The sequence below is a fragment of the Marmota monax genome, unplaced genomic scaffold (assembly GCF_021218885.2).
Source record: "Marmota monax isolate L192 unplaced genomic scaffold, Marmota_monax_Labrador192_F-V1.1 WCK01_AAM20220418_F8-fsc00029, whole genome shotgun sequence".
Taxonomy (NCBI): Eukaryota; Metazoa; Chordata; class Mammalia; order Rodentia; family Sciuridae; genus Marmota; species Marmota monax.
The window spans coordinates 14,022,129-14,030,676 of NW_026693024.1; the positions used below are offsets into that span (position 1 = coordinate 14,022,129).

The window sequence follows — 8,548 nt, forward strand, 5'->3', positions numbered from 1 at the left end:
CTCCAAAGACGGGTTATAAGCACACAAGGAACAATCTGGAAGATTCCAATTGTCAACGCAGCCAAAAGGTAGCAGCAGCAGATCCTACCCAACACAGTGTTTTTGTAATGGTGGGAAGCTCTAGCCCAGCGCCCCCCCACCCCAGAGGATGCTGACCTTTGAGGGGGGCTCCTGCTCTCTCCCTCCAGTGTGTATCCATGGCAGCTCAACTTTCTCCCACTCCCACACGTGCCACATGACTCTGGGTGCCCCCTCAGAGTCATGTGGCCAGTTTTCAGCTTCACATGAAGCTGGGAACAGGGAAGTCCCAAGGTTCCAGGGCAGCTGTGGCTAAAGACAGTGTGACACAAGGCTTCTGAGAAACAAGGCAAGCCAGAAGGTGACAACTCGTGTCTCTGATGATCATCCAGAATCTACAAATGAGGGCAGATGATCTTTGTTAAATATTCTGGTGGAGAACGTGCCTTGAATTCTGAACAATTGGTATGGGAATCAGTGAGCATTTACTGAAGACTCTGCTGGGGGTGGAGCATTATTTTGGCACTGGGAAGGGGCCCTAGATGAAGGACAGTCATTGCAAGATGTTTAGAAACAGCTATTAAACAACAGGTCAAGTTCAAAATAGCACCCTGAAGACAGTAAGATGCACTAACACAAAATTGTTTCTAGGTCCTGAGATATTTTAGAGAAATTGAATCTGCATGGAATAGATATAGACTTTCTTCATTGTTATTTCTAAAGCAATTCGGTATGACAACTATTTACCTAGCATTTACATTATATTAGTGTTAGAAGTAATCTAGAGATCATTGAAGTAACAGGATGGGGCTGGGGATGAGTATACAGAAAGACGTGCATAGGTTATTTGCAAATGCTATCCCATTTCATATAAGAAGCTTTGAGCATCTCAAAGCATTTTTGTATTGCGGGGGGGGGGGGGGTCCTGGAACCTCCCATACAGATGCCAAGGGACAACTGTATTGTTATTACACCTAAAATACTGATGAGGAAACTGAATCACTGAGAAGGCAGTTGTCTGTGGTCACACAGGATTCATCCCAAGGCAACATGGCTCTGGAGGTAATGGAAGAAAGATGATACCTGAGGTCAGATCTTATTGGAGATTATATTGTGTTCTGGGCTCTCATGCCTTCAAATGAGAGGATTTCAAGCAAGACAGGAGACTTGGTAAAAATATAGCAAAGTTTATTAGAAGGGAAAGAAGGGGGGAGCACCCTCAAGGGAGAGAGTGGGTCCTCTTAGAAGAGCAGCAACTTCTTTGTGTCCCAGATTTTTTTTTAAACCTTTATTTTTTATTTTTATGTGGTGCTGAGGATGGAGCCCATTGCCTCTCATGTGCTAGGCAAGCACTCTTCCGTTGAGCCACAACCCCAGCCCCTGTGTCCCAGTTTTTACTGAAGAAGTGGGGAGACTGTTAGAAGGTCCTGCCCAAGTATCACCTCTAGGTTCTGAATGGACAGATACTTTAGCTAACGACATGAGGGCAACTCTTTTGTCTTGGCTGATGAGTCCTAATTGGAACTGGTTTTGTAGAATTCATGGTAGAAGGCTCCAGTCTTAATCCTCCTGCTTCCCTAGGTCTGCACATGCATCTCTGGTCTGAATTGTTTGTCTTAGCAATGAGGCCCTTTTGAGCAAACACATTCTTGCCTTTTGGTTCTTACCCCCTAAATCCTGTTACAGGAGGAAGAGTTTCTGGGGCTGAGATCAGGCGAGGGTCTTCACATAGCTAAATCACTATTTGAGGCAGGACTAATGATTAACTCATTTGCTCTAAGACTCCTGACCTGCTCCTCGAGTCTAGCTGCTAGCTGGGGCTACACTTCCCACCCCGACACAAGATGTTAACAGGGAGGTACACAGAGAAGAATGGGGTGGATCTAGAAACTTCTTGGAGGAAGTAAATCTTGACAAAGAACTGTGGCGATTCAGGGCAATGTTAGGGGTCGGAAGTTCACTTGTGTTATTTTTAATGATTGTGATGAGCTCTGCATGTGCTGGATCACTCCACCAGTATGGGGAACTGGGGGGAAAGGATGGCCAGATCACTTTCTTCTACAGATGAGACAACTAAGGTCTGAAGCCAGTCTGCGATGGCCTGGTCAGCGCCTCCCAACTCTGGGAGATCCCCGGGTGCAGCGGGCGAGGGCCAGTGCAACAGGGCTGGCATCTCTCCGGTGGTGTCCGAAAGTCTCAAGAGACTGTCCGGGTTGGGGAGTGGTGCATGTCAGGCTTGCCTGCCCAGGCCTGGGTCAGGCAGCTGGAGGAATGGGAGGGCTTGCCCAGGGCTGTTCGGATGCACCCTGGACTCCTCCCGGAGCCCTCCTGCGGTGCACCCTCAGGCTCTGTGGCGCCACCTTCTGGCCCAGGCTGACGCGCTCCAGAGATGGGGACCGCTGCCGCAGAAGCTGTGAGTCCCCCACCCACAGAGCAGGGCAGCGACCAGCAAAGCCTGCCCCGCCCTGGTGTCCTACAGGTCCTGGCAGCCAACCCAGACGCAGGATCTCCGTTTCTCCCCTTGTGCTCATCAGGAGTCGGCTCTGTTCCTCATCGACGTTTTGAATATAATGACTTTAAAATCATATGATGATGATATTGATATGATGATGGTGGTGGTGGCTTCATTTAGTTCCCCTTGAACCCTGATGAATGATAATTCAGATTTTTTTTTTTTTTTTGGTACTGGGATAGAACCCAGGGAGCGCTCAACTATTGACCCACACCCCCATCCTTTTAAATATTTTATTTGGAGACAGAGTCTCGCTGAATTGCTTAGGGCCTCACTAAGTTGCTGAGGCTGGCATTGAACTTGTGAGCCTCCTGCTTCAGCTTCCAGAACTGCTGGGATTTCAGACATCCGCCACCCTTGACCAGGTCTCTTGTGTTTTTATTATTTTTTCTTTTTCTCTCCCAGTAAGCACCTGGCCTTGACTTTGTTACATACATGTGTCACAGTCCTGTTCTCTGCAGGTATACCTGGATGAAGGCACAGGTATGTAATTTGCAGCATCCCATAAATAGAGTGTTGCTTGGTGGAGAACATAGTGGGTTCTAGTCCCCACCCTGCCCTCTGAATAAGTGGGAGGGCTACTTATCCACAAGCATCCCTTAACAACTGTGAACGCTATCTACTGTCTGTAGGTTTTCTTTTGCTTTTCCTATAAAATGGAAAAGATGGAAGCAGGAAGCTGGGGAAAGCAACGCGTGCAGGAGCACAGGCTTTGCAAGGCCACAACAACAACTGAGCCAAAAGAGACTTCGGTGTGGCAGCTCCCCTCCTGTTCCTTTTGAGCAAAAGGGAGCTGCAGGTGGCCTAGGCTACACTTTGGTTAAAACCATATGACCTGCTAGGTGTGGTGGCTCAGGCCTGTGATCCCAGCAGTTCTGGAGGCTGAGGCAGGAGGATCACAAGTTCAATGCCAGCCTCAGCAACTTAACGAGGCCCTAAGCAACTCTGCAAGACCCTGTCTCTAAATAAAATATGAACAAGGGCTGGGGATGTGGCTCAGTTTATGCACCTCTGGGTTCAATCCCTGGTACCAAACAACAAAACAAAACTATATAGAGGAGTTTTGAGAACTACCCAAAGGTGTGTGTGGATTGTCTAAATAATAACCCCTTCCCCCAGGCATCCGAGTTAGTCCAGAATTATAGTTGGATCTTAGAAACTAGTCATGACATTAAAAAAAAAAGTAATTGTAGATTTGGTTGGAAAACCAGTAAAAATATATTGTGAAACAGAATAAAATAAAATTACCCACAATACTGCTGGAAATAAGTGTATCCGGCCACTGAGGGGTGGCACTGATTGCATGGCCTGTGCTTTATTTTCGTGAACATGTAACCAGCACTGTTGAATGCCAACCTGATGACCATGCCCAGCCCTCTTCTGGCTTGCCCTCCTCCTACCAGAGCAGCTAAAACTACTAACCATTCCCCTTGTAATCTGTGTGACTCAATCCCAGTCTATGTGATATAAAGGGTTTTCTATGGTGGGCAATCATTCTTGATTTAAAGGAAAGAGACATGAGAAGAGTCTCTCTGCACTCACCTCTCTCTCCCTCTCTTTCTGAAGAGTCCCTCTGCACTCACCTCTCTCTCCCTCTCTCTTTTGCTTTGGATGCCGGTCATGTGAGGATAGGATGCCTGGAGCTGTGGCAGCCTTCTTGTGATCAGATCACCCTCAGTCTGAAGCAGAAAGCTAACACTTAAGGAAGGCAAGGAAGGTGGAAAGATGAAAGGAGATCTATTGCATGAAGGCAGCCTTGAGCTGTCAATCCAATCCTGAGGACTTCCTATTTCTACACTGAAGTAATAAAAAAGACATTAGGTGGAAGCTTCTGCTTGTTTGATGTTACCTGCTGCTGAAAGCCTCCATGCAACTGACACATATGTAAAAAACAATGACAGTAACAAAAACAACTGTGCATGTTTCCATGGGCTCACTGAACATCATGCTCTTCCGGGCTTCATCTTTTCTTCACAGTCTTAGCCACTAAGGTTTGCACAGACACCAATTCTTTTGTTTTTGGTACCACGGGTTGAACCCAGGGGCACTCAATCACTGAGCCACATCCCTAGCCCTTTTTTTATATTTTATTTTGAGATAGAGTCTCACTAAATTGTTTAGGGCCTTGCTAAGTTGCTGAGGTGGGCCTTGAATTTGGGATCCTCCTACGCCACTGGGATTACAGGTGTGTGCCACTGTGCCTGGCACAGACAGCAATTCTTGAGGTTGAAGAGACACTGCCTATTACAATAGCCCCTGGAATGCTGGTCATGCAAACTATAATACTATGCAAACATGAAAGAAATAGTAAAAAATACTTCTGTTTAGGAAAAGATATTGACTTTTATGCTGTCTGTGGAGAAAAAGATACCACCAAGCAGCTGTGTCTGACCTCCTGAGAGAATGAGTGTCCAGGACACTGAGGTGGCCTAGGGGCAGGGGTTTGAAGAATCATTGCTGAAAAACAGCAGCAGCAGAAATGATATGCTAAGCTGCATCTACCCTCCGAATACAGCTCCGGGGCTTTAATACTGAGCCGACTGAGGCTTCAGAATCATGAACTGAATAGGGTTTACTGAAATATTAGTGCGTGTGCAAAAAAGGAAAGAGAAAAAAGGATTAAACTGAAAGGAAAAGTTAAGGCCTTCTTTATACTTATGTATTTCAAATACTCATTCCTTAAACTGTGGGTCTCAAAATAGTTACCTGCATATGTGCGATAAGACGACGAGAATCTCAGTGATCTGTAGGCTGAAGACGCTGCTGGACAGTGGCCTCTCTCAGTGCCCATGGGCCCAGCACCCTTAGGCTTCATGGCAGGAGCCTCCTGTGGAAACTGCAGATTACAATGGAGACGTGACTGGCACACCAATGAACGTGAAGCTCTGCCTTGGAACGCCTGAGGCTCAGATTCCAGAGAGAAATCTGTTTCTAGAAAATGCTTTCCTTTAAAACAATTTTCTTATTTTTGGAAAAACCAAAGGCCCAAAGTGAAAAGGACTGAGTTTGCTCATGCACCACAGATGTGAAATGGGGCCCAGAGAGGACGGGGTGGACGGTGACTCACATCTAACACACCATTTGCGAACTTGAAGGCAGAGTTTGCAGATCACTCAGGGCCTTTCCCTATCTCAGAGGCTAATCACCTTTTAGAAACTGCTGCTAACCCTCAAGTCTAGTTGCTCTGATTCTAACTTTAAGATTTCTAGTTGGAGAAAATGAAAGGTACCCAGCATTAATTTCCTGACTACTTTTCTATTTCATTTGCCCAATTTTCCAAAGCATTCCTGTGGAGCAGACATTGATTACCCTGAAACTCTGCTCACAGAGCTGATTCCTGGGAAACCTGCCCAGTAGGCTCCCAGGGAGGTGAGCATGCAGCAAGGAACCACAGCACCCCTCAGGAGGCTGATGCTTGCTGCAGCCCTGCCCCCCCACCCCTCCCCAGACCATTCCTTTCCAGGTGTTCTCAGAGTGGAGCTAATCAGGGTGAGGCTTGTGTCAGAGGTAGCTGCAGACATGGGCCCTAGGTGCTTATAGAGAGGAGAGTTCTGATGGCATCTTAGTGTGCCTTGCCCAGACTTTGGTTGTGCAAGCTGAAAACCGAAATCATTTTCTGTCCAAGCTAGCCTGAGGTGGAATCCCATTATCTGGTTCCCCCTGCCCCCCAGTCCTCTCTAAAAACCTGTGCATTATGCTCATCATTTCCCCGAAGAAGTACTTAAAATACTGTACACAAGTATGCTGAATAATTCTTTTGAATAAAAATTTATTTTGTAGATCAAATATTTACTTTTAAATACTTTAATGTAAATTCAAATTTTCAGTTATTAGATTAACTTACAATTCACTCATTTTATCATATAAAGGATACAGTGAATACAGTTGTTCTAGACAGAAGTTATTTTAGTTTTTCATTTGAACCACTGGAAAAATGTATTAGAGGGCTGAGATGTAGCTCAGTGGTTGTGTGCTTGCCTAGTATGCACGAGGCTCTGGCTTCAATTCCTAGCCACCCTTTGTCCCCCAAAATATTAGTCACAAATAATTAAATATTTTTAGATAATAAAAACCTAATACACACTCCATTAGATAATAAACCATGTAATTGAATATTTGCTTAAGTAATAAAAGGGTTAACAAATGATTTTGGTTGTAATCAAAGGAAACTTAGGTACAAATCTTCAGAAAGATATATATTTTCCAAATAAAATTCCAATAAAGGACTAAACAGTCTTGAGTATTTTAAATAAGGAGTACATTATTTCCAGTCAACATGTTTTTTAGTGCCAAAAAAGCCACAACACAGTTGGTAAATGTCTGCTGAAGTCAGAGGTCTAGAGTACAGGGTGCAGAGGTCTTAGAACACAGCAGAGCAGGATGCTAATGACGGGCAAAGGGTGGAGAGGGAGCCAGACAAGGAGGGCAGATGGCAGTGCTGAGCACAGCTATGCGGGGACGGCCGGGAGAGACAGGTCTGCTGGGGCTGAGGCCTGAGGCATGAGTCAAGCCTTTCTTCTTGAACTTGCAACTTTCCAATGGAGGGGCTTGGCATATTTGAGGGGAAAAATGCCCACGTTGTTTTAGTCTTGCTAGATAATACCCAATTTCCTAAGGTGATCTGACTTCTCAGGAGCTGGAGGACAGGAAGCTGTAACTGTCTAGACATAGCTGGCTCCCACCATGCAGATGCTGGAGCCAGCTCAATGATTCTCAAATATAAAACACTGGCTAAATAATGGGAACCAGTCCCAAGCCCTGCTGAACTCCAGACCTGCATGCCATCCACATCTTCTAAAGGACAGTTCATTGTCCCCAAGCCCAACAGGGCTGTTCTGTGCTGCAAGAACTCTCAGAAAAACCAAAGGTCTAAGTTAAGTGATGGGATGATGAGGCCCACTAGGCCAGGAGGCACGATGTGGGAGTGCCTTTAGCAGACACAAGACTGTCACCCCACTGTTATTTAATGGTCAGGATGAAAGGACGGCATGCTTGCTTTTGACCTACCAAGGTCAGTGTTTACTTGAAACACAATGGCACATGGTACCTTTGCTCCTGGGGGCTTTATTTTGGAGCTGTGACCTGGTGAGTCCCTCTCCAGCTCTATCCTAGGTTGTGCTGACATTAGTCACAGTGTGGTCTTCAGGGGGGGCCACCTATGGGGTCTTCAAGGTGTCAGGCAACAGCTGAATGCACTGTTCTTCCCAGGGACTCTTCTTAGAAAGGGGAAAGAATATACTGATGAAATATTTTGTTAAGTCATTAAGACAATTTTTGATCTACTTGAAAAGGAGTAAATTAGGATACTTCACTTTGAAACTGCTTCCACTAATAGAAAAGTACTTGATTATCCTATGGTCTGAAGCTCAGAATGCTTGGTTTACAAATGTTTTCTAAAATAGTAAAGACTTCCTAATGCTTAGAAATTACATCTGAAGGACAAAGGTAACTTAATTTTACTAATGTGGTTGGCACTGGGTAATTTATTCTGCCAAACTGATCAAGAAATCCTCCTGTGGTTTCTGCACCGTATGGTGTGCAGCACGTGTGAGTGTAAAGACAGAAAAGGTCCTGTCAGTGTCACTGCTTCCAAAATGCTTTCTTTTGGGGTACCAGGGATTGAACTCAGGGGCACTCGGCCACTGAGCCACATCCCCAGCCCTATTTTGTATTTTATTTAGAGACAGGGTCTCACTGAGTTGCTAAGCACCTCGCCTTTGAGGAGGCTGGCTTTGAACTCATGATCCTCCTGTGAGCCGCTGGGATTACAGGTGTGAGGTACCACACCAGGCTCCAAAATGCTTATTCTTGCCCACAAGTCTGTTGTTTCAATAAGCACAAAAGGTACTTCTTTAAAATAACCCCAGTTGCACCTAGGATTTATTTGTTTCAAATACAGAGGTAGGGTAGGCCTGAGGACGTCTCAGCAACAGAAGCCAGTCCTCACTCGGAAGGCGCAGCTGAGCTGGTCACAGGCAGCACTCGGACAGGCGTGGGCTTCATCATTTAGAGCGACAG

At 45.7% G+C, this 8,548-nt stretch overlaps 1 long non-coding RNA gene across 1 annotated transcript; it reads right to left on the reverse strand.

Moving 5' to 3' along the window:
• Window positions 1-1,189: 1,189 nt before the first annotated feature.
• Window positions 1,190-5,990, reverse strand: LOC124098592 (uncharacterized). Its single transcript, XR_006853625.2, has 2 exons — window positions 5,237-5,990; window positions 1,190-2,663 (listed from the first exon to the last, which is right to left on the reverse strand). It is a non-coding gene; the product is annotated as an uncharacterized LOC124098592 (long non-coding RNA).
• Window positions 5,991-8,548: the final 2,558 nt, after the last annotated feature.